We start from the raw sequence: 27128 nt of genomic DNA, 5'->3' as shown, positions 1-27128 counted from the left end.
TATTGCTTCTAGTTTGGTTATATTAGTCAGCAAATACGGAAACCAGACAGTGCTTACAAATTCTAAAACTGGTCTTACGAATGATGTGTAAGTTAGCAGCTTCGTTGGCGTCGTTGAGAGCACTAGAGTTTGTTTTAAGAAGAATAGTTTGCGTAGCGCCTTCGAGATAATTAGCACAAGCTTTATGGGTGCCTTTCACTTGTCCATGGATTTTCCCGCTCTCTTACAAGTGTCGCATGAGCTTACAAAGTCTTTGATATCCTTCCAGCAATTCGGCCGATAAAACACAAAAGAACTTCTAGCCTTCGTCTTCTTTATGCCGAGATGCCCTGCCCACGCGTGTCCATGTGCCAGTTCCAATAGTTGGCGATGATAATTTTGTGGCCATAAGAGCTGCTCATACGTGCGACCTTGCAGATTTGTGTAGCTCCGACACAGGAGCCCTGTTTTTTTTTTAAAAAAGGAAGCATTCTTTCTCTTTTTTTCCAAAGTTTACTTTTTTCATTAGCGCTTTAGCCGAGAGGTCCTCACGCTGCTCTCGAAAGAGCGTTGTCCGATCTACCCTTGACACCTCACTGCAACTTTCCGCTACAGGGAAGAGTGTAGTACCCCTCTCGCTCCCATCCAATGGCTTTCCGTCGTCTCCTCCACAGGAAAAGACAGCGCCAGTCACTTCGGCGACGGGTCGCTCGAGTAACTCACCCGGAGAGTTTGCTGTCCGAGGTTCCATCGACTCGCCGCCAAGGCCACACAGATCCGCTGCTTTTGCAGGTGGTGTTTCACTACGTTGAACGAGATCAAATTCCTGCGAAAGCTTCCGCGCTTGCGATCGCGTGAGGGCCATGTACGCTAAGTGTGAGGAGAGCGGTTTACCCTGCTCTTCGAGAAGCTGCTCAGAGTTATTCTAAAAAAAGATAAGAAAAACAATCAGGAAGTGCGGCAGACACAGCAGCTTCAGTGCCAAGCTTACCGAACAGGTTTTTAATGACAACCATAGCGATTGGTAAGGAAGCACTCTGCTCCTCGGTGACTTGCCTGATCCACGCACACTCTCCTGTAAAGTCGTCCGGTGACACCAATGAAAGATGGACAATGTCCATGGTTGCCGCTGAGCCTCAAAGTTCTCGACACGTTTTCCCATCCACATTAATTTTCTGGAGATACGGCTTCAACAGCAGCATGTTCTTTTCCGATTCTCAGATTGTTGCGAAAGCAAGCTTTTGTTTACAGTTTACCGTCATGTGCCCTTCCTTTTTGCATTTGTAGCAGATTAGCGGCTTACGTGGTTCAAACGCCCGTGTGGTATCAGTGTGTTGTTTAGGAACCTCACTCAATTTCTTCGCTTTTGTTTGCCCTTCCCCTACAGTGTCTTTCGTAACGGACGGATGCTTCCAGAAATTATGGTGAGGATTGGGTTTCCGTCCATCAGGCTTCTTTGAAAAGCCCTCTTGTTTCACTACTTTCAACGCGCACTGCCATACCATGCAACTTTCGGAGAGTATAATACTCCGCAGCAAACTCTGCTGCCTTGTTGAGCTGTACTTCACCAAATTTATCTTGCAGCCAAAGCTTGAAGGTGTCCTCGATGCAGCAGTAGAAATACTCCAATGAAATGAATTCTACACCGCACGGCAATTGCCATAAACATCTTCGTCATTGAGCTATTCAATAAATCGACTTTTAAGATGAAATGAGAAGTCAACGTGTCGCTCATTTCCCATTTAACATGCCGGGACCTTTGCCAGAAACCCTCGGATGGCAACTTGTAACGTCTCGAAAGCACTTCCTTAACTTTGTCATAGCCCTTTAACGCTTCCCTCGAGAAGCGCGTCGAACACTTCACCTGGAAGAAGAGCTAACAGGTTCTAGGCCCAAAGGGACCACTCCGAGGAATTTCAGTCACAGACGCGTTCATACTTGAGATACTTCGTCTTGTCCTCGCCGACTACGAACGGTGGCGCTTGGTGCCGAATTCTATGACCGCTGACTTGAACTGTCGCAGACATTACGCTAGGTGCCTACGAACACTGTAGGATTGCCGTTTCTATTCGTTTCAACTCGAGGTGCTCCTCTCTCTCGGCATCCTCGCGGCGTTCTCTCCTTTCAGCTTCTTCGCGTTCGCAAAATTCTACTTCTCGCCTTTCAGCCTTCTCGCAGCGTGCTTTGATATCCGCCCAGGCCTCATCGACTTCTTCAGCCGTCACCCCTTCATCCTTCATAATGTCAAGAATCGCTTGCTTCGTGTTGCGCCGGCCAAATTAAGGCCAAGTTGCTCAGAAATTTCGGTGAGTTCCTTCACTCGAAGGTTCTCCATCGTTCAGACTAGGCTGCTGCTGTTGTCCCTGTTGTGAATCCGCTTGCTGCACTCGCAAAAACTTGTCTAGCAAGACGCGCAAGCAGTTTTTAACACTGCTGTGTTTACACTCCCCGCATAACCTTGAGATTCAGAGCTCTGACTTGGCTTAAAACGATCAATGCTCACTCGCTAATGTTTCACACAGCCCTTCTATAAACTATTATAACCTGTAGATTAGCTTGGTGAACTGAGGGGCAAACATCAGGCACTAACCGCAACAATGTCGCTGACGCCGGCCGATCCCACAGCTGCATACACTGTTACGACACTGCGCGACACCAACGCGGTCCCGAAGGCGCCACTGCTACGAAACTCGCCGCTTGCAAGGTCTCTGGCTGTTTTGTAGTGCATGTTTCTCAGTTCGCGACTGCTTCTGCGCAGAGCTGATGCACGAGCGGACAAGACGACGGTGAGTTAAAGCTACGTTTAAGTACACCATAGAAATAGAGGTGTTACATATTCGGCACTGGGGCCAACAGCTAGAGTCTCGAAGAGCCGAAACGTCTTCTCTCTGACGCATACGTCAGCTGCTTGTTGACGCGCCGCTTGGCTTTTCTTATAAGCCCCGGGTTATCCATTACGTCAGAAAAGTCCAATAGGAACCGCCACTGGTGGTGTCAGCTTCCACAAATAGGGAGCCACTGCGCTGGGTTGCACCCAAGATGGAGTGATGTGTCCACGCATTGCGTAAGACTCGCGAGCCTAGATGGCGCCGCTTGCTTCATCGGGCCCGTGGGCTGATGGAGCTCGCTGTGCGTTACGTAAGGCAAACCGGCGCCGCCACTTGATGACGTTGTTGAGTTGATGGTGTCAGGCGGGCTCGCTTGCTAGCGTTGACACATATTGCTTTTCGAGAGGCAATGACGTTCGGTGTGAACTCCCAGGCTCACGTGACAGCGAGTAGCGGGACATCGCCGGCGTGAGACGACGATACGAACTCCGAAGGCCACGTGCGCCCGGTTGCGCCGAAGTGTACTGGCACCTTGAGTGCGGCATGTAGTGCTGTTTTTACAAGACCTGCACCTTATGATTATCGTGTTTGTACCAGTCACATACCTTCGTTATCCGTTCATGTTACTTAGTACCCCACATGGCATATGCGGAGCTAGCAAAATGGCCGCAATCACATCATAAGTGTGGGTAGTAGTTATGTCGTTACATGACACGCATGTAATGATTTTCATGTTTGCACCAGTCACATACCTTCGTCTTCAATTCACGTCTCATATTACGAAATTTCGTAGATGTTATGCTAACGAAACGGCCGCGAGCCTATCATGAGCGTGGCATGTAGCCGCGTTTCTGTATGACACGCATCACATGATATTCAAGTTTGCATCAGTCACATACCTTTGTCATCCATTCACGTCCCGTAATACCAAATCTGTTATATGCGAATCTTGCGAAATGGCCGCGAGCGCATCACGACTGTGGCACTATTCATGTTGTTACATGACACGCATGTGATAATTTTCATGTTAGAGTCTTCGGCTAGTGTTCGCCATGCAGTCATGTCATACCATACCAGTTTTGTAACATGCCATGAGAACAAAACCATTGCGAGAGCAGTGAAGACCATGCACTGTAAATCATGGCAGTCATGACATACATATCATGATTTTCATGTTATGAATAGTCACTAGTGCTTGTCATAGTAATGGTATGCCATACCAAGTTTGGTATCGATACCATTATCGAAATGGCCAGGAGCCAGGAGAGCTAAATGTATGTGGCAAGATAGATAGATAGATAGATAGATAAATAAATAGATAGATAGATAGATACATAGATAAATAGATAGACAGATAGATAGATAGGTAGATAGATAGATAGAGATATCTATCTGGCTCACCAAAATTTTCCACAAGTGGACTCCCTCAGGCTCAGATGCCTCAATGTGAGCCACAGTGAGTCAAATCATGAGTGAGTACGGAAAATGAATGTGGTACATAGATAGTGCCGATCGTTGTGCCGGTCCTCGGTAATCGGTGGAATGCGTCGTGTTTTATACATCAATCGCTGAAACTTCTAGCGTTGTCACTCAAAGAGTTGATTATGTGCATAGCCTGGACAGAATAATATTGTCGCAGTGCGACGCGAACAAAAAATGACCGAATCTTACCGCACTGAAAAGAGCGTGTTCAGGATCAGCTGTACAGGAAGACGTCTGCTTCGTTGTCGCCCCGAAAACCGCCTGACCCACTAGGTGGAATTCCTATCGTCGTTCTTCTCAGATACAAACGTGTGACTTGCCCCTCCTTATAGGAGCATCGCCCCCATGCTGATTCAGACTGACCGTATTTTTGTAACGTGCAGTCAGTCGCTCACATACGGCTTCATACGCACTACTTGCACAAGTTCAGGCTGGTGCTGGCGATGCCTCGGGCAGAGGGGACGGTCGGAGATGAACATGCAAGTGACGTCACTTAGCTGGCGCGATACTCGGTATGGCCCGCATTATAACCTTAGCAGGTTCTAGGACAGTTCACGTTTTCGTACGGGTGTCCAAACGCACACTCTGTCACTGATTTTGTACGTTACTCTTCTCAGGCGAGCATTGTAGCGGCCTGCGTCATAGTCTTGTCGCTGGCGGATCTGTAAGCAGGCAAGCTGCCTAGCTTCTTCCGCGTGTTCAGCGAACACGCAAGCGCCTGCTTCGTTGTCGTCCCATCCATGTGGCAACAATGCATCCAGCGTTGTCCGTACCTCCGGTCCGTAAACCAAGGTGATTGGAGTCATGCGAGTGGTTTCTTGTTTAGCCGTATTGTATGCGAACGTGATATAGAATAAAATTTCATCTCGATTCTTATGTTGGGCATCCACGTATCCACAGCATGTGTTCGATCGTCTTGTTGAGGCGCTCTGTTAGTCCATTCGTTTGTGGGTGGTGCGCAATGGTCTTACGGTGAGTCGTTCCACTTAGCATCAAGACACGGTCTAAAAGAGCTGCCGTAAGTGCTGTTCCGTGGCCTGTTATCACGATAGTCGGGGCAGCGTGGCGTAGCACAATATTTTATGTGAAAAATCTCGCCACTTCTGCTGTGGTACTCTTTTGGATAGCCTTTGTTTCGGCATACTAGGTTAGGTAGTCTGTGGCGACTATAGCCCAGCGATTTTCTGCAGTAGAAGTAGGAAGAAGTCTCAAAATATTTATTGATATCTGGTAGAACGGTTTACGTGGGGCCTTAACTGGTTGCAGCTAACCGTTGGGTTTTTTCAGAGGTGACTTGCGTCGCTGGCAATCGAGGCAAGTGTGAATGTGGTGTTGGACGGCTGTCGTGAGTCGTGGCCAGTAGTATCCCTGCTGGACTCTTGCCAATGTGCGAGTATAGCCTAAATTGCCAGACGTCGGCTCATTGTGACATGCTTGAAGCACTTCAGTACGAAGGGATGCAGGAATAACGAACAAATAGGGAGCTCCGATGGATGAAGAGTTCCTTTTGTAGAGGACGCCATTGCGTAAGAAAAATGACAATAATGCCATTGTAAAGGCTCTGGGTGCCCTCGAAGGACGTCCGTCTACGTAATTAATCAATTCGAGATATTGAGGGTACCCTCGTTGTTGTTGGGTAATCGTGGACGCGTCGAGAATACCAAGGAAGGCCATATCGTCGTCGTCAGAAAGAGAGGTTGACTGCACTGGTGATCGAGACAGGTAGTCGGCGTTTGTATGTCGCTTCCCAGACTTGTGTATGACCGTCATATCGAAATCTTGTAACTTCAGACTCCACCGCGCTAAGTGGATGGTTGGATCTCTTAAATTAGTCAACCAACAGAGTCAATGATGGTCACTTATAACTTTGAAGGGGCGCCATACAAATACGGGCGAAGTTTCATAACTGCCCAGACCACGGCGAGGCATTCTCCTTGCTGTTGAATATTTGGCCTCAACGTGTGTTAGCGTCCTGCTTGCGTAGGCGATCACTCGTTCCGTGTCTTCTTGCCACTGCAAAAGCACAGCTCCGAGGCTTACATTGCTTGCGTCAGTGTGAAGCATTGTTGGCGCTTGCTTGTCGAAGTGGGCAAGCACTGGAGGTGTTTGAACACAATGGCGGAGGTCATTAAACGCTGCTTGCTGTTCGTCGTTCCACTAAAAGGTGGTGTCGTCTCTAGTGAGGCGAGTTAAAGGCGACACAATCCGTGCGAAGTTGGTGATAAACCGGGGATAGTAGGCGCATAGGCCCAGAAAGCGCCTCACAGCTTTCTTATCGGACGGCACTGGGAACTGTGCCACGGCCGCAAGTTTTTCGGGATCAGGCCAAACGCCGGTGCAGCTGACGACATGACCAAAAAACAGCAGTTCTTCAAAACAAAAATGACATTTCTTTGGTTTCAATGTGAGGCTTGCGGAGAATATGGCTCGTAAAACAACTTCTAGCCTTTTGGGATGCTCGTCAAAAGTTCAAGAAAACACTATGCCGTCGTCCAGTTAAAGTGACAGGTCTTCCATTCTCACCCTAAAGGTACAGTGTCCATGAGCCTTTAAAAAGTAGCGGGCGCTGGGCACAGACCAAAGGGCAGAGCTTTAAATTCATACAAACCATCCGGTGTCACAAAAGCTGTTTTCTACCGATCCCTTGGGTCTACCTCTATCTGCCAATATCCGCTTCTGAGGTCCAATGAAGAAAATTAGAGAGCGTTTTGAAGCTTATTGAGGGAGTCATCAATACTTGGAAGCAGATACACATCTTTCTTAGCCACTTGGTTCAGCTTCCTGAAGTCCACGCAAAAACGCAGGGTACCATGCTTTTTTCAAAACTAGTACTACAGGCGATGCCTATGGGCTCTGTGATGGCTGAGTCACATCATCTTCAATCATTTTAGTGACTTGTTACTGAATCATTTCTCGTTCCTTTGGAGTTTTACGATAAGGATTTTGGTGTGTAAGCCTTGCTGCGTCGTCGGTAATTATTTGATGCTTTGTTAGCGGCGTTCGACCTACCCGTGATGTTGATGCAAAGCAGTCCTGGAATTCAGCCAGCAGCTCAAGAAGTCTCGTTCACTCGTCCCTTGGCAACATAGTACCAAGAACAAGATTAGGTACTGATTCTTCTTGAAATGCTTCGTCTAGTGCCGATAAACTGCCTCGGATTTCTGCAGTATTCTCTAAGTAAGCAACGGCAGTACCCTTCGGAAGGCGGCGGCGCTCAGGACTGAAGTTAGTGAGCAGCAAGTTTGTGCGTTCTGCAGTGACAGTGACAAGACCTCGAGCAACTGAAATACCGTGACTAAAGATTAGCGAGCTCATTTGGTCGGCAATGCAGTCGCCATCAAACGGCTCATCCCATGCCACCGCAACAAGTGTGCACTGCGCGATCTTGAAGGGACGACCACATCGTCATCCGTCAGACGTAAAGGGTGATATCTCGGCTCTGAGCAATCGACTAAAGCAGGGCTGTTTTTGCGAAACATAATGACACTGTCAGGGACGTTGATGACGATGCCGTGTTCTCTCAAGAAATTTATTCGGATAATCAGGTCTTTACAGCATGAAGCAAAAACGACAAACGTCACCGCAAAAATAAAGCCACCAATGTCGATCCTTGCTGTGCACATTCCGACAGGCTTCAGTAAGTGGCCGCCTGCCGTCTTTAGGTGAGGTCCCGTCTACGCTGTCTTCACTTTCTTGAGACGTACGGCAAGGTCATCACTAATAATGAAGAAGTTGGCCCCGGTGTCGACTAAAGCTCTGACTTGCTGTCCGTCCACATGAACGGTAAGGTCTGGGGTCACAGTTTCGTCGGTATTACGTCTTGTCGGCTTTACGGTGTCCTGAGGTGGGAGTAATGAGGGCTTTTTTTCTTCGGCTGGAAAGCCTGCAATCTTACCCCCTGAGGTCACCACCTTCAGTTTCCTCGGCGTGGGCTCAGTGGCCTCGCTCCTCTGGTGTCAGCAAAAGTGCTGCGTTGCAACGAACGTGACTGGCTAGGAGGAGAGCGTGGTCGATGTCGGAAGCCCGGCTGGTAATCAGTTAAAATCTCATCATCAATGTTACAGCGATCGTAGAAGGGGGGTAGAGGCACCAGAGGCCTTTGAGAACCGACATCGCCATGGCAGGATACGTAGTCGTTGGCATGCCGACTGTCAAACTATCATGGCCTGAGAGGGCGGAGCGAATCGGCGCGGTGCCAGCAATAGCGCGCTATGTGACCCACACTTCCGCAGTTGAAACAGAGTGGACGCCTGTCGAGAGTGCGCCAGGTGTCTGCTCGGCAAAGCTGTAGATGCCGTGGCGACTCCTCACGTGACGAAGGCCATGGCAGGCCAGAAGACGACTGGTCGTATGGAGGCTGGATGGGTGGGCGCCACGATGTCTCCCCCTGCGGTGGTGACAAAGGAACGGTTGGAGGTGGCGGGTAGTATGAAGTCGGAATGAGTGGGGAGCTTCTAAGGGCGGCGGTGTACGTCATGGGACGTTGCTCGGGGGCAGGAGCAGCTGTCGAGAATGCTTGACGGATTTCGTCATGGTCAACTTGAGCGACAGATGCCATGGTTGTATCCACTACAGAAGTTCGCAACCTCTGCAGTTCTTCACGACCAATCTCTCTGATCATGTCACGTAGGGAGCTATGATTGTCAGACGTCACAGCGGCAGCCTGAATTTGGAGGCTGTTGCACAAGCGGACATATTGTCGGCAGCGTTGGGGAAGTGCGCGCTTGACAGCCGACGCTTCTTTGATGAAGTTTTCTACAGTACTTGGCGGGCTGCTCAGAAGTCCATCAAACAGCTGCTCTTTCACCCCGCGCATGAGGTAGCGCAACTTTCTATCTTCGGTCATCTGTGTGTCAGCCCTCCGAAATAAACGTGTCATGTCTTCGGTGAACATGGCGACCGTTTCAATGAGTTTTTGGCCCCTTAGCTCTAGTAGTTGGTGGGTGCGGTCACGTCTGTCGACATTGGCAAAAGTTTGAATTATGTGCTGGCGAATGTCTCTCCATGTGGACAGGCTGCCTTCTCTGTTCTCGTACCAAGTACGAGCGCTGTCTTCAAGATAGAAGTAGGACCAGGAGAGCTTTTCCTGAGCAGACCTCTGGTTGATCTTCGCAACAAGGTCATAATGATCTAACCAGTTTTCTGCGTCTTCGTGTGCACCACCAACAAAGCGTTCACGCTCCAGGGATTCAAAAAACGTTACCTTGAATGGAGTGGGAGGACCGGTGCCGAGAAGTACACGCTGGGGGCTGGTGTTAGCCATTTCTAGATGTTTTGTAGAGGGCTTCTGCGATGGGTTGAACTCTGCAGGAAGACTTCGTAGACTTCGTAGCTGATGACTGAATCGATGAACAGGGGTAGCAGTAGGCACGTCTGGGCTGAATGAACGGCTCCCACTAGAGGTGTGAAGCATCGGGCATCGTCGCGGCCTAGTACTCCACCAGTGTCGCAGTGCAACGCGAACAATGGATGACAGAAGCTTACGGCAGCGAAAAGAGGGTGTTCAGGATCAGCTGATGCTGATGCTGATGACCTCTGATGGATGGCGCTTACCCACAAAGGGGAATGGGCGAAGAACCGGGCGGCCGGATACTTAAATGAAACTAAACTGAAAATGAAGCCAATTTGAAAAAGTAGCTTAAAATAATACTACCAAAAAACAAAAATGTGTGCTGAGCAAGCGGTCAAACCATCTTTTGTTTTTGAAAGACATAACTACGAATTATAAACTAAAGATCTGAAAAGGTAGTGGTTCACTAGCATGGTAATCTCTTAGTTGCGTTGATGTAATCAAACACAGCGGAGCATACATTCCTGTGGCAGTAACCAAATGAAGTTCCGCCAAGTGATAAAATTACTGGTAAGTTTACTTGTATTCCTAGCTTTTGTAATGGGGCTACCAAAAATCTTTTTCTCTGATAAGAATAACGATAACAGAATAAAAAGAAATGTTCAATTGTTTCAATTTCGTTGCACCAAATGCATAGCGGTGACGCCTTGAGGTGAGCTTTATTAAGGTAATAATTTAGTTGTGGAACTGCACAGCGCAATCTGGTATAAGTGACCTCTAACTGGCGAGATACACACCACTGTTTATTCCAGCAATAGCTCAAATGCTTGAAATCTTTGAATTTATCCAAATTACCTTTTCCCCATTGCAGGCAAGCATTTCGGAACCTTAGCGTGGTTACGTAAGCCGTATCTGGCAAAACTGGGATGGTGGACCCACCCAGGGATACTGCTGCTAAAGAGTCCGCCATTTCGCTCAAATATAATCCGCGGTGGCCTGGCACCCATAACAAATGCAGTTTCATTATATTTTTCGGTACTAAATGCCGAAACGTATTCATCAGCTCTGAATTTACTGCCGCAGAAAGTGCATTACAAACTGATAACGAATCTTTAATGGTAACTGCTAATGATTCGCTTGAGGGTAATTTGCGTAGGGCAAGAACAATGGCCAATAATTCTGCCATGAATACCGGGGTATAATCTGGGAGTCGAAATCGAAAAGGACCAGTCCAAAGAAGGAGAGAAGATGCCAACCCCAGCCTTTTCTTTTGACACAGATGCATCAGTCGCTATTATATTGCTTATCTCTAGGTGGGCTAGATAATCTGCTAACTGGTCATTTAAATACCTATATGCCAATTGTTTCACGTTATGAGGAAATATATCATCGAATTGTATGCTAAGCATTGACTTTAGGTTGTGTATTAGACCAATATGTCTAATTTTTACATTCAGTTGCTTTAGTAGCGCTTGTGCAAATACTATTTGCGGGGTGTGTAGTCGCGACCAATGGGTTTCGAAAAATAATGTCGGTTCTTGAATGAAAGCGTAAAATGAGAGTCTTTGGTGTGAACTGTATATCTTTAGGAATGCTTGCACAGGATCAGCTGTTCAGGATCAGTTGTACAGCAAGACGCCTGCTTCATTGTCGTCCCGAAAACCACCTGTCCCACAAGCTGGAATCTACAAAACGTTACTATCGTCGTTCTTTTTCATATACACACGTGTTCATATCAAGTGATTGCGAAAGTTCCCGAATATGTCAGCGAGGTCTACACCATGCGTTGCTCACAGTTTTTTTTGGGGGGGGTGGGGGACGCACATAATCAAAGAAAGCAACAAAGGCCTGTGAAGATTGTGGTGCATCTGCCCATTAGTGAACGAAGCATTTTTCATAATGTTGCCGGTGAATCCTAAATCTCATCCTCAATGCTGGCATACCACTGCACTAGGGAAAGAAAGTAAGTTTGGGGAAAGGCAGGGAGGTTAACCAGAATAATGTGAGTAATTCAGCGTTCCCCACCTAAAATTGTGTGCAACGACATGTTCTTCACAATATCTTGAACAGATATTGTTTTAAAGAAGCATCGTGTAAAGTCATTAGCTAAAAGCATATATATGAAGTATTACAACAGTATAGCAGAACAAGCACTATAGTTTCAATTAAACTAACTGTGTGTTTCCATCATGAGCCTTACTAAAAATGGCCCCGTATGTGCATGTTACACTGTAAATGTTATCGAAAGAAGATAGTCTTGCGTCTGGAGAGAATGATCGAAATGTTTATTTGCCGTTCTGCGCAAGAAAATAGCTGAATGGTTTTGTGGCAGCGCTGTGTTAGAGTGCCTCGAGGGCACAGCTAAGACGAACAAGCGCATCAAGTCACGTCACACGTGAGACATGAGTGCTATCTGGCAGCTATCTTGGAAGACGGGGCACTGGCGTGCGCACCTGTCTGTTAGGTGATAAGGTGTAGAAGGCAAGGCGACGGGTAGGTGCCACTACCATGTCGTCTTAGCAAAGCGTTGGAAACACTGGCCTTTTCGTGCAAACATTGCATGGTCACCGCAGCGTGATCAATGCTACGGTCCTTAGAATTACCTATTTATGATTTTTCCAGTAACAAAATTCCTATACATATTATTGAGATGTTGTTATGGCGCCTCAGATACGCGCAATAATTGCTGTTTAATTGACAATCGCACAAGTATGAACGCTGAACCTTGAGCAATACCGGTGGGCACTGCGGAGGATGGGGTCGGCCGTTCGGAGTATCGTTAGGCCACTTTGGTGCCGTTTAGGGCACTGTTAAGTGTGGATAAACAGACAAATGTACAGTCAGACAGACAGACCAAAATTATTGCGTAGATGTTCCCCAAGAAAGACTCTCGTATTCAAAAATGAGCCATGCTCTTCAGTGCGACAGGCTTAGGCTGACATTAACTTCAGGGCAGCAATTCTGGATTTGAGCCTCGTTTTTGCCCGAAACGAAGCCTTTCCTCAGTAGGAGCGACAGGGCCAATACGGATTGTGTAACCAATGGAGTTATCTCTTTTTCAAATATTTTCAAGTGTTCATGTTCAAGGCTTTTGGGTTGCACTGTATGCTGCTTCTACAAGTAGTTTATGTCAGTTAAACACCGTCGACACTTCGTGCTGCACCAGTCAACCACAAACAAAAACGTTACACGCCAGCATAGAGTGCGCCATGCTACACTGAACGCTGGCGAAGATCTCTCACCTGAATACGGCAAACAGCGCATTTAGCAAAAATAACTTCAAATGGACAAAATAGAGTACTGTAAAAACGTATGGCCATAGTCCCGCATTAGGGCAGTTGATGTCGGAATCTGAAAAGTAGGAGATATTCAAGAGCATTCATGGCTCGTGTTGCATAAACAATATCCTAGAAGTTTCGAAATTAAGGGTGAGCAATATTTCTCACGAATAATCGGCATCTCTCTATAATTTCACTCAGAGAATATTATTACAAGGAAATTGAAAATGCATTTTCTTATGGCGGGAACGTAAAAATATCACACCTGGTACACATGAACGTTATTACGCTAAATTAAAGAAAAGCGTTAACTGGAACGAGGTGTACAACGCCACAAACACTGACGAAGTGTACTATCTCATATTTTTTTATTTGAAGAACTATATCATGAATGCTTTTTCATCTTTACAATTACCTATAAAGCAATTTCGTAAAGAATGAGTTACAATTTTCAGTCCGAATTAGTTAGAAGTATATACAAGTTATTTAAAACATTGTTAAGTATGTACAATCCCGGATACTTGGGAACATTCAGACAATTAAACTACCTAATTTCAAAGTAATCCTAAAAAAACGAATTTTTATATTTTTATAAACAGCATAATTTGAAACCAGAAATTGTCTGAAAAAAAATAAATGAGCTCGCAAATCGTTGCACACCTGATCGGAATGTCGTCTCGTTAGCATTGCAGAATCAAAATTTCTATTTTAATAACTTGGGTGATGCGTTTAATGAATTTTTCGTCAGTCTAAATACCAGTTGTTACCACTTAGAAGCTGCAAACGCTGCTTACAGAAATGACAATGGTCTTTACCGAAAACCTGCAAATTCATCTGAGGAGCAAACTGTCTTCACCTCGGTTAAAAATAGCTCAACTTAGGACATTGACGACTTACAAATAAAGCCGATAAAGTACACGGCCGACTCAACCACACATCCTCTTGCCCGTATTTATAACTTATCTTTTTCTACTAGCACATTCCCACAATAAATGCAACTTTCAAAAGTGAACGTCATTTCCAAAGTCGAAGACAAGAGCAACCTCAGCAATTATTGTGCCGCTTTGATACTCGCAGTGTTTTCTAAAATACCGGAAAACTTATTGCGTGCCAGAAATTCAACTTTCATAAACAAGTTTGACCGACCTAATGAATAAATGCCAGTACGGATTCCGCAAGGGAAAGCCCACCGAATGCGCTCTTTTTTTTTACCGAGAAATAAATAACTCTACAGACGTTTGATAAGAAGCCGTTTGTGCATACATAAATTATTCAAAACCTTTTTATTGGCTACACCATGACATACCACTAAAAAACTTGATCGTTCTGGTATCAAAGGTATCCCACTCTTCCTATAGCATTCTTACCTGCAGCCCCGCCGACAATATGTGTGGTTAGGTGATAGCATATAATAAAAAAAACTACAAGCACAAAAGTGCCTAAGGGAAGTATTCTTGGGCCCCTCCTGTTTAATTTATACGTAAATGTTGATAAAATTAGTACACAACCAAAGAACGTCTTATATGCAGATGATCTAACCCTTTTGTTTACATACACGGAGATCGAAACTCTTAAGTGAATTGGTAATAACTGCCTTGAAAGCTTAAACACATGAAGTGATACTAATTAGTTACATATGAACATCACTAAAACAAAACCACTGCTTTCCTAGTATACTTTCCGCATACCAAGAAACCTATATCTCAAGTGGAAGTCGTACAACAAAAAGAGGTTTGCTTTGTATTTATTAAATACCATCCTACCGAATCACCAATAAAACTGCGAAAAAAATCTCAACTATTACCCATTGCGATTAAAGCAAAGATAGTGAGACTGCAGTTCCTATTTCAGTGTTTGAATGGCGACAATATGATTGTTAACATCAAATTCATGTCATTAAACTCCACAAGACTCACGCGACACTAACACTCTCAAACATTAGCTGAATGCTAAGCCAACGCAAACTGCCTTAAAGACTCCTATTTGTCTCTATCAATTAGAGAATGGAATGCATAAGAAAGAACGATTACTGGTTGCAAGTTCATTAACACATTGGTAACATCATTGCGAAAAACGCTGATTGCCACACAGATTCAGTAGTCATTCTGTTGCTTTTTTTCCTCAAAGACATTATAGTTTACTGTTGTGTTTCATCATCTAAACACTACATTAGCTGGTGTTTTCTGAAGTTTTCGTATTAATTTCCTAACGCGAATGCCAAAGTGTATTGTAATACTGTGCTTATTTTAATGCACCTAGTTGTATTGGCTTTGTCTTTTTTCTCTCTCTCTTTGCGTATGTATACGTATTTTAAGATGCCAATAATTTTGTCAAGTACTTTAGGTTTTCGTAATGTTCAAGCTCTTGAGGTTTTTTGTGCTGCTTTTTTCTCATTTATGTTTGTGGTATCTAGTGATGAGCATGAACATTATATTGTAATTACCTAAGTGTACTTGAACCTATTGGCCACGGCTGAATAACTCTCTTTTTTCCCCTCTCATGTTTTATGTGTACGTTTTTTCAAATGCGCATTACCGGGCGAAATACCTAAATTTTTTTACTGTTCAAGCTCCTCCGCCTTTCAGTGGACGCTATTGTTCAGTTATTGCAGCCGTCTCAAGGTAGTCAGTCCATACAAATTTAAAGTGTAATATTCAATTTTCGTTTTGTTGTATTTTCGCCTTCTTTATGTGACACTTCCACAAGTGTTTCTTCCGCAATTATCTCATTTAGGATTGGCAGTAGTATTGAATAAATAAATAAATAAATACTCTAGGCATGAAATGACGCAGGAAATCATTCTTGGCCAGTCAGCTATTGATATATTAGATTGCATAAAAACATTGGTATATGTTTCCATAGGGATATCCTCTGGAACACGCATGTTAAATGACCGATTACCATTCGAAGTGCGTAGGCGTCATGACCAAACTACGTACACTTCTGCTGTCACATACAAAAATTAAAAATTACTATGCATTGTTCGTGTTCAACCTAACTTTCTGCGTTGTCTGGGCCACGGCTACATAAATCGCCTGCACATACTTCAAAAGACGCTATTCGACAAATAGCAGGCATGCCATACGATGCACAAACGCAGGAAATGTTCATCAGTTTCAATTTTATATTCATCATCATCATCATCATCAGCCTGACTACGTCCACAGCCATCCACAGCCTCTCCCATGTTCCGCCAGTCAACTCGGTTCTGTGCTTGCTGCTGCCAATTTATACCTGCAATTTTTTTAATCTCATCTGCCCCCCCCCCCTAACCTTCAGTCTCCCCCTAACCCGCTTGCCTTCTCTAGGAATCTAGTTAGTTACCCTTAATGAGCAGCGATCATCCTGTCCGCGTGCTACATGGCCGGCCCATATCCATTTTTTCTTCTTGATTTCAACTATGATATCCTTAACCCCCGCTTGTTCCCTCATTCACTCCGCTCTCTTCTTGTCTTTTAAGGTGACATCTACGATTTTTCTTTCCATTGCTTGCTGCGCCATCCTCAATTTAAGCTGAACACTCTTTGTAAGTCTCCAAGTTTCTGCTTCATAGCTGAGTACCGGCAAGATGCAGCTGTTATATACCTTCCTCTTGAGGGATATTGGCAATCTACCTGTCGTGATTTGAGAGGGCTTGCCAAATGTGCTCCACACATTTTTATTCTAGTTACTTCCATCATTGTGGTTCGGATCCGCGGTTAATACCCGCGCGAAGTTGACATCTTCATACCGAACCTTTACTCGAATAGCCTGTCTACAATATGAAGTGCAGAATTAAGGAATAATGAACAATTGTTACTTGCCCTAGAGGAGTTTTTATCCAGAATAACCGTTCATGCTACGCGTAACAATGAACTCTGGCAAGTACCATTTTCAAGGAACAAATATGGTGAGCACAATCGTCAATATACCTTTCCCGTATTGTTTGAATATTCATTTGAAAAAGGATCCTATATTACTAAAATAACAAGAAAGATCAATGCAACTCGTTTGCAAAAAATATTATCGTCAAATGCTTCGTTTCGTGTCACTGTTATTATCTGCTTGTGTAACTGATGTAACACAGACGAATGACTTTAAATGAGATGGGGCAAACTGTCGCGAATAATTTTGTCAAGTTTCAAACCTATATTTGCATTTACTTTTTTTGTTTGTGTATGTAGCGATGATAGCAGGATCATTTATTTATGTCTGCGCATTGTCTGCCCTTCCTCCGATATTGACAATAGTATATGTACATGAGTGTATGGTATCTATCTTTGCTGTATGCATTGTAAAGGGGGCCCGAATCTTTGTCAAGTGGAAATCACAACTTTTCGTTTGGGTCTTCCTTCATTTCTAGTGGAAATAAACTGAAACTGAAAAGTGAAGTTGAAAGAGAGCACGAATGTGATGTGTTTTCAGTTATCACCATAAAAAAGTGGCCGATCCCAACTACTGTGAGAATCGATGATATGCGAAGCAGAATTAGGTCGGTTGATATGTAACAATAAATAACAACGTTGCGAGGTGGACGTCAATTCTGGGTTTTTTCTGTTTTGTTTTGCATGCTGCATGAACGACGGTGCTGCTCTTAATTTGTTCTTGTTTTGTTTTTAGGGGCAGCAGAGCTTGGTATTTTTGCCGCACATGCTTTCCATGCCATGACTATAATTTTTATTCCTGTGATTTGTGTCCGTCATCCACCCGCGTCACGTAATACCCAATTTGGTATTTTTGAAGCTAGTGAAACGGCCATGAGCGCGCTATGAGAGCGTAGCATGTAGTCATGTTTTACTTGACACGCGTGTCATGACTATAATCTTTAGAAGTGTCATTTACTTTTGTCGTTCATTCACGTAACGTAAAACTAAATGTGGTATATATGAAGCTAGCAAAACGGCGGTGAGCATGCTTTGAGCGTAGCTTGTGGTCATGTTTTACAAGACATGCATAACATGATTATCAAGTTTGGATATGTCATTTACCTTCGTCGTCAATTCGCGTCAAGTACTAACAAATTTAGTATATGTAAAGCTAACAAAACGGCCATGAGAGCGTTACGAGGCAGGCATGCCATGTTCTTAATTTACATTTGTGTTATGGTTATTATGCTTGAACACGTCCTTACATCCGTCGTCTATTCACGTCACGTAATACCAAATTCGCTAAATGTGAATCTAGCAAAATGGATGTCAGTGCGCTATGAGCGTATAATGTAGTCATGTTTGACATGACACGCATATTATGATCATCATGTAGGCTCCAGTCATATACCTTTGTCATTTATTTACATAACGCTATACCAAATCTAGCCTAAGCAAAGCTAGTGAAACGACCACGAGCACATCATGAGTGTGACTTGTAATCATTTTTTACATGACACAATTGTCATGATGACGATGTTTTCACCAGTCATATGCCTTTGTCATTCGTTCACGTCAAGTAGAAGCACATTTGGTATATGCGAAGCCAGCGAAACTGCTGAGAGCAAGTCATGAGCGTCATATTAGTCATGTTCCTAGATTACACACATCTAATGAATATCATGTCTGCACCAGTTACATACCTTCGTGATCTATTCACAACACGCAGTGCCAAATTTGATATATGTGCTCAAGAAGCTAACAAAATGACCGTGAGCATACAATGAGTGAGCCTTGAAGTCATCGCTTTCTTGACATGAATGTCATTATTTGTGTGTAAGGGCCTGTCACTTATGTTCGCCATGCAGTGATGCCATATCATACCAGTTTTCAAATATATCATATGAACGAAACCACCACAACAGCAGTAAGACCATTACAATGTAAGTCATGACTTGCATATCATGATTTTCATGTTATGACTACTTACTTTGGCTCGTATTACAGTCAAGCTATGCCATACCAATGTTTGTATAGAGTCCACAACCGAAACGGGTAAGAGAGCTAAAAGTTGTAGGCAGAATGATAGATAGATAGATAGATAGATAGATAGAAAGATAGATAGATAGATAGATAGATAGATAGATAGATAGATAGATAGATAGATAGATAGATAGATAGATAGATAGATAGATAGATAGATAGATACGGTCAAACTCTCCAAAATTCGCTAGGAAATGGTTTGCATTAAAAAAAGCAGTGGAATACAGTTTTCCATTCTCTGAAAGCTATATATTTGTGTTAGACACAGGCTATGTTACAGATTATTATATACTTCATACTTCTATCAGAACAGCATTGACTCCTGTACATGCGGCATTATGAGCTGGAGCTTCCCGAGAAGCGCCGCGCTACGAGTCGGCACAGAAAAGATCGAACTTGGTAGCACAATGTCGATATATTTTTTTAGGTAGGCTGAGGGGCTAGTGGGTTCGGAGCACTGCTTCGACACGATTTCGGAGACTCATGCTCTTTCGTTAGACTTTGATGGCCCACAAAAAGAATGTCGCCAGTTGGTCGCTTTTTGGCATGGCTTAGTAGGGCAGCATGATGGTCAATGATACGCTAAGTTGGCGGAAAAGAAGAAACAACACAGATAGACAGAGTTAGCGCGAACTAACCACAGTTCATTGACGAACTATGTGACCAATTTATACCAATGACTAACAGTTGTTGCGTGTTGAGAAGCAGAGCCCTCTGGAAGCTAACATACACTTGCTTTACCAGTGAAATATCAAATTTCTTTACGCAATGTTTGGCTATATAATGTGAAAAAGCTTGTTGTAGGCCTGAGTTTCAACGTTAATCTGTAATTTCGAAGAACAAAAGTGAAATAACTAATAACTGAAGCTCTTAGTGTATGATGTCTCAAAGACAAAATAATCAGTATGCCATCCATCTCTTTATCAGCTAAAGAATTGCATATCTCACTGGCGAGACACCTGTGTACCAGCTTCATGCTTGATTTGATCCCTAATATTGAACGAGTTTCAGCCATTGACATAGATAGACCGGATTTCTCACCAATAAACTCTTGTTATTTTCACTCTGTCTGTCTCTCTGTGTTTTTTCTATTCCGTCATTTGAGCGCAGAATTCCCCATGAAAATGATTCAACCACAAGCCCAAGTTGAAACCCTCTTGAGCAGGGCAGAGCAGAAGCAGATATCTACTGCATAGGCGCACATTATTGACTCGAGCTTGTACCACGATTGTTTTTACGAACTACGACATGGTCACCAACCACATAAAGGTTTTCTGAGAAGAATAAATGTAGAGGGTGCATTTTGCTTCCACATATGTGAAAAGCCACCTGTCAAAAAGTATCGCAGTTCAAATTTAGTCCTGGAAGTCGCGAGCTACGAACCGTCCCACCAGCCACCGGCCCCTGCAATTTTGTTTTGGTGCATGTGAGATCTTACGAATCATAGAAAAGAGCTATCGTCTTCCCCCCCCCCCCCCCCCGAGGCTCAACCACTGTGAGTTAGTTGTTTTATTTGCAGCGCCCAGCTGAAGAAAACTCCATCATATGCTCAAAGCTGTCCAAAACAGAATCGGTGGTCGTGAACTGCTGCGCAAAAGAGACCTAGACAAGAGCACGGAGATACACACAGAGCGTGTGAAGCTCTATGTGCGTCTCTCGACTCTTGTCGACGCCTTACGCGCATGGTTAATGACAAATTATATAGGCCCAAGTTTACAGCCTCCTCAAATCGTGGGCTGGAATATAAAGCTCACAAAGTAAGCGGCTTCTTAAATGCAATGGCTCGCATGTTGTCTGACTCTCAGGCCACTCACATGTTCGTAAACAAGCTCACACTCTGTTGCATACTTCTTTTCTTTGGTGCGCTTAATTGGCCTGGCAATTACGTGTTGCCCATTCTAGCCTTTGTCAGCTGAAACATCCACCTTCATTGGGGGATGGGGACGGGGCTGAGGAACGCACTGGTAAAACTGCATTGTGAGGCAGATGCCATCCTAGGAAAACTAAAAATGTGTGCGCGCGGCAAAAATACGTCGCACTCTTAGTTTGTGCATCAATACAAGGCTATATTGCCACGTTCCATTTCCCAAGTGTTATTATCGTCCCGAAACACTACACAATTCTCAGCGCAAACCGCGCCTGTAGTTTTCGAGAAGCTTCCTGACTGTAGTAGATCATTTCGATAAGATCACGCCCACTCTGCAAACTGTACAGATTATTCTGGAACCTACGCCACCGCCAGCGATAACGCTAGAACATTCGACGGCGGGAGTATAAATGCCGACGGGCTTCGCCGCTTGTCAGTAGTTTATCGACGGCCGACACTCCGTTCGCCGCTATCAAAACATTGTGTTACAAGTGTATGTATAGTGCCAGTCGAAGTATTGTAAATATGCCTACCCACGTTCAAGATCTGTTGTAAATATATGTATATATCATGGTAAATATATATTTGTGGTTTTTTTACGAATGTATGCGTAGTTTAGCACAAACCTGTATATATATATATATATATATATATATATATATATATATATATATATATATATATATATATATATATATATATCTGTGTATGTGCCGCTAGTTTCCTCTATGGATAATGGAGTTTGTATGCCCCATAGTACACAAGAGGGGTGTCTAAACGAGCACTGTATGTATAAAATGATGTAAATAGTTTTTTTGAGTTTCAAGTTAATAAACTTCTCTTTGTATCAGTCCCAGACTGCTACTGTAATCGGACTTTCCGTTTACTGGGCACAGGTTCGTCCAAATAAACAGTTCAATTCCAACACAAAGTCTCCTGTCTTCGACCACGTCACGACCCCGTGACATCAGGAGGAGGTGCTGCTTCTTTGATGTTCCGAACGCCCCCTTCAAGACGTGATCCAAGCCCAAGTGGCAAAGAAGACACGGACGCTAAACCTGAACAGCGAACAAGCCGCCGGCAGAGGGGACTACAACCAGAATACGGGCTTTTTCTGAAGCAGCCAGGCAGACCCGGATCCCGACATCCACTACTGCAACCATGACCGCCCCCGTGCAGCCTGCACCACTCCAGCTACGACAACCCAAAGAGCCGCCAACTTTCCGCGGTTCACCACTGCAAGACCCGGAAAGCTGGATCGAAGGATTCAACCAGGTCGCCGCCTTCAATGACTAGACAGACGATAACAAGCTCCGGCATGTGCATTTCGCCTTAGAAGATGCTGCTCGGACCTGGTTCGAGAATCAAGAGCGAAGCCTTACAACGTCGGACGTCCCTCGCGCCGGGTTCCTCAACACTTTCGAAAGTGTGGTGCGCAAGGAGAAGACCGCAGATCTTCCCGATACCCGCATGCAGATGCCAAACAATAACGTGGCGCTATTCACGGAAGATACGATTAAACTTTTCCGCCACGCTGACTCCGACATGTCCGAAAAGAAGAAGGTTGGTCTGCTCATGCGAGGAGTAAAGCAGGAACTTTTCGCCGGGCTAATCAGAAACCCGCCAAAGACAGTCGCCCAATTTGTTTCAGAAGCATTTACGATAGAGAAGACGCTCGAGATGCGCACGTGGCAGTATAACCGTAGCTTCTCCTCTACAAGCTACGCCGGAATTCAAGGGCTTGGAACCACTCACTTGCGTGAGACAATCCGAGCGATCGTGCAAGATGAGCTGCGAAAATTACTTCCTTTAGCGCAGCCTCACGTGGAACCCATCGCAGACGTCGTACGCCAGGAGATCCAGCAATCACTGGGCGTTCGTCATTCTCAAGAGCCTCAGCTGCAAGCCATGAGCTATGCTGCTGCAGCCCGCCGACACGCCCCACATCAACGCGCATGCCAAAACACTGCCTCATCGCACTTCCGTCGCCAGACGCCACCACCGCCACCACCCCCACCGACGTCCTACCGTTCGCCAGCGGCCCAGCGCAGTGCGCCTAGAAAGATTGACGTCTGGCGCACCCCTGACCACCGCCCGCTCGTCTACCACTGCGGCGAGGCTGGACACTCATACCGCCTTTGCCAGTACCGACAGATAGGACTGCGTGGCTTCGCCGTCAATGCACCGCGTCCACAGCTAGGAGAACAGCCACGTGACATCGCCGACTACCTGACAGGAACTTAGTGGACACCACGAAGCCCTTCCCGTTCGCCGTTGCCTAGACGCCGCATGTCACCGCACCACCAGCAGTACTCTGGCCCAGCGCGGGGCCGGTTCTTAGCCGTATCCGGGAAACTAAGGGCAGCAACCGACGGAGCTATGGTTGCTGTGCGACGACCTACCGAAGATCCTCTGACGACGCCGCCGCCACGACGGAGCTTTCCGGACACAACGCCAACCAGGTAAAGCCCTGACAGCGAAACCTCACTTACCGAAGGTGACCGGACGACGCAACATGGTAGCAGCGGAATAAGCCGACGCAGCCGTGACTCGACGCCACGTCCTAACTGTAATGCGAGACGGCGAACAAGCAACCTCGACGTTCTTATCGACGATCACAGTGTGACCGCTCTCGTCGACACTGGAGCCGACTATTCCGTCATTAGTGGGTCGTTCGCGGCGAAGTTAAAGAAAGTTAGGACAGCTTGGGAAGTCCCTGAATTCCGCACAGCCGTAGGTCATCTCGTAACTCCTGCAGGAATCTGCACAGCGAGAGTCACCATTAACGGCCGTATTTATCCTACAGACTTCGTAGTCCTACAGCGTTGCTCGAGAGATGTCATCCTTGGCATGGACTTCTTATGCCTCCATAGTGCTGACATCAACCTAAAAACAGAGTCGATAACGTTATCCACCGAAGAAGCACTACCGCCGCGCGCGCCGTCAGAAAACCATGCTTTGAATGTGCTGGACGAACAAGTCACTATTCCGACTCGCTCAAGCGTCATTGTTTCAGGTGGCGCTGCTAAATCACCTGACTTGGAAGGCGTCATTGAAGGCAGTCAGCATCTGTTAGTCACCCGAAATATTTGCGTCGCAAGAGGAATTGCAGAGCTGCTGGGAGGCGAAGCAACGGTTATGCTCACGAATTTCAGCAATGAGTACAAACATGTCAACAACGGAACAACGGTCGCATGCATCGAAGAAATTGTCGAAGCCACCAGTGTTTTCGCCCTCGCCGATTCTGCGGAACCTGCTCAGAGGAACAAAGCCCCACCCACAGCTTTCGATGTCAATGCCAGAATTCCGAACCATAAGCCAGAACAGCTCAAGGCCCTGCTCCTGCAATACGAAGATTGCTTTTTGTCGTCATAAAAAACTCGGCTGACCCTAATCACGAAACATTGCATCATAACCGAAGAAAATGTCAGACCACTCCGTCAAAGTCCTTACAGGGTTTCGACGCGAAAACGTGAGGCCATGAAGAGACAAGCTGATGAAGTGCTGCGGAATGACATTATCCAGCTGTCCAAGAGTCCATGGACATCTCCCAAGGTGTTATTGAAGAAAAAGAATAGGACCCTACGTTTCTGCATCAATTATCGCCACCTGAACAAAATCACAAGGAAGGACGTGCATCCTCTCCCACGAATGGACAACGCACTTAATCAAATCCATAACGCCAAGTACTTTTCGTCAATGAACCTCAAGACTGGCTATTGGAAAATCGAAGTCAACGAAAAAGACCGAGAGAAGACGGCGTTTATAACACCGGACGGCCTCTTCAAGTTTAGGGTGATGCCCTTCGGTCTTTGCTCAGCGCCTGCAACGTTTCAACGCGTTATGGATACAGTACTGGCAGGATTGAAGTGGCAGACTTGCCTTGTGTACTTGGACGACGTTGTCGTGTTTTCCTCGAGTTTCGAAAAGCATCTTCGGCGCCTTGAAGCTGTACTTCAAGCCGTCAAGACGTCCGTAGTCACATGGAAGCCAGAAAAGTGCAGATTTGCGTACGAGGAGCTCTTGTTTCTGGGGCACGTTATTAGCAAGTCTGGAGTTCCTCCCGATCCAAGGAAAACAGCCGCCGTCGCCGTCGCCCACTGACAAGAAGGCGGTGCGCCAATTTCTGGGCCTGTGCGCCTATTATAGGTGCTTCGTGAAAACCTTCGCCCGCATCGCCGATCCTCTCACTAGCCTTACCAAGGCCGACGTGGAGTTCAAAGAGGAAACGCCGCAGGAACACGCTTTCCAGGAGCTTAAACATTGCCTCGAGACGCCTATGTTACTTGCCCATTTCGACGAATTCACCGAGACAGAAATACACACTGACGCAAGTAGCGTAGGTCTTGGCGCCGTTTTTGTGCAAAGGGCTTACGGACTTGAACGGGTTATTAGTTACGCCAGTCGATCGCTATCCCAAGCAGAATCCAATTATTCCACAACAGAAAAGGCGTGCCTCGCCATCATCTGGGCTACGTCGAAATTTCGCCCCTACCTCTACGGCAGGCCCTTCAAAGTTTTTAGCGACCACCGCGCCTCGTGTTGGCTAGCCACCTTGAAGGACCCTTCAGGTCGCCTCGCAAGATGGAGCCTGAGACTTCAAGAATATGACATTACTGTCATTTACAAGTCCGGCAAGAAATACTCTGACGCCGACTGTCTCTCTTGTGCGCCTGTCGACCAACCACCACCCGATGACCCGGATGACGACTACTTCTTAGGAATGATAACTACCAACGACTTCGCTGAACAACAGCGCGCCGACCCGGAACATAAAGGCCCTAATAGAATACCTCGAAGGCAGGACCACCGAAGTCCCGCAGGTATTCAAGTGCGCACTTGCGTCGTTCTTTCTGCGAAACGGCCATCTCCAAAAGAAAACCTTCTCAGCGCTTCGAGCCAAGTACCTCTTTGTGATGCCTTCAGCTCTGCGACCAGAACTCCTGCAAGCCCTGCACGACGATTCGACGGCAGGGCACCTCGGTGTTTCTCGCACGCTCGCGAGTATACAAGAAAGGTACTACTGGCCACGTCTTACCACCGACGTAACTCGTTATGTGAGGACATGCCCGGACTGTCAGCGACGCAACACACCACCGACAAGGCCAGCGGGACTTCTGCAGCCAGTTGATCCACCTCGCCGACCTTTCGAGCAGATTGGTATGGATCTACTGGGACTGTTCGCGAGGTCGGCTTTAGGAAACAAATGGATCGCGGTAGCTACCGACTACCTCACCAGCTACGCCGAGACAAAAGCCCTGCCAAAAAGGCAGTGCATCCGAGGTAGCTAAGTTCGTCGTCGAAAATATCGTCCTACGTAACGGCGCCCCGGAGGTCGTTATCACCGACACAGGAATGGCATTTACTGCTGACTTAACTCAAGTGATCTTGGAATACAGCCAGACAAACAACCGCCGGACGACAGCGTACCACCCACAGACTAACGGCTTCACCGAGCGGCTAAACAAGACGATTGCCGACATGCTGGCAATGTACGTCGATGTCGAACACAAGACGTGAGACGCCATTCTTCAGTACGTGACTTTCGCATACAACACGGCGGTGCAGGAGACGACGCAGATATCTCCATACAAATTCGTCTACGGAAGGAGCCCGGCAACGACGCTCGGTGCCATGTTACCCAACGTCAACGACGAAGAAAACCTCGATGTGAGTGAGTACCTTCAACACGCCGAAGAAGGCCGACAACTCGCGCGTCTCCGTATCAAGAATCAACAGACGACCGACAGCCGCCGTTACAATCTTCGACGACGCTTCGTGGAATACCAGCCCGGTAAACGTGCTTGGGTGTGGATGCCGATACGGCGACGTGGACTAAGTGAAAAGCTTCTGCGACGGGATTTCGGACCATACAGGGTGGTTCGACGTCTCAGCCCACTTGATTACGAGGTTGTCCCAGACAGCATCACGAACTCTCAACGAGCCGATCGCGCGCCTCAAGCCGTTTCATGCGCATTAACAAACTGAAACAGTGTTTTTTTGTATTATTATTGTATCGTAATTTATTCACTGTACTTTCTTGCATTATTGTTGTACCTTCATCTTTAGTTAAAGCATTGGGACGATGCCTTTTTCAAAGAGGGGCAATGCCACGTTCCATTTCCCAAGTTTTGTTATCGTTCCAAAGCAGTACACAATTCTCTGGGCAAACCGCGCCTGCAGTTTTCGAGAAGCTTCTGGACTGTAGTAGATCATTTCAATAAGATCACGCCCACTCTGCAAACTGTACAGATTATTCTGGAACCTACGCCACCGCCAGCGAAAACGCTAGAACATTTGACGGCAAGAGTATAAATGCCGACGCGCTTCGCTGCTTGTCAGTAGTTTATCGACGGCCGACGCTCCGTTCGCCGCTATCAGTCCATGACTGCTACTGTAATCGGACATTCCGTTAACTGGGCACAGGTTCGCCCAAATAAACAGTGAAACTCCAACACAAAGTCTCCTGTCTGCGGCCACGTTACAACCTCGTGACAATATGACTGGTGCAAACAT

The 27128-nt window shown here is 46.0% G+C and overlaps 1 pseudogene; it reads right to left on the bottom strand.

The window, feature by feature from the left end:
• LOC142788947 (transient receptor potential cation channel subfamily M member-like 2) overlaps positions 1-27128 on the bottom strand; it is a 1303464-nt pseudogene that overhangs the window by 297437 nt on the left and 978899 nt on the right.

The sequence above is a fragment of the Rhipicephalus microplus genome, chromosome 2, assembly GCF_043290135.1.
Source record: "Rhipicephalus microplus isolate Deutch F79 chromosome 2, USDA_Rmic, whole genome shotgun sequence".
Classification (NCBI taxonomy): Eukaryota; Metazoa; Arthropoda; class Arachnida; order Ixodida; family Ixodidae; genus Rhipicephalus; species Rhipicephalus microplus.
The sequence above is the reverse complement of the archived record's forward strand: the minus strand, read 5'-3'. Positions and strand labels throughout refer to the sequence as shown.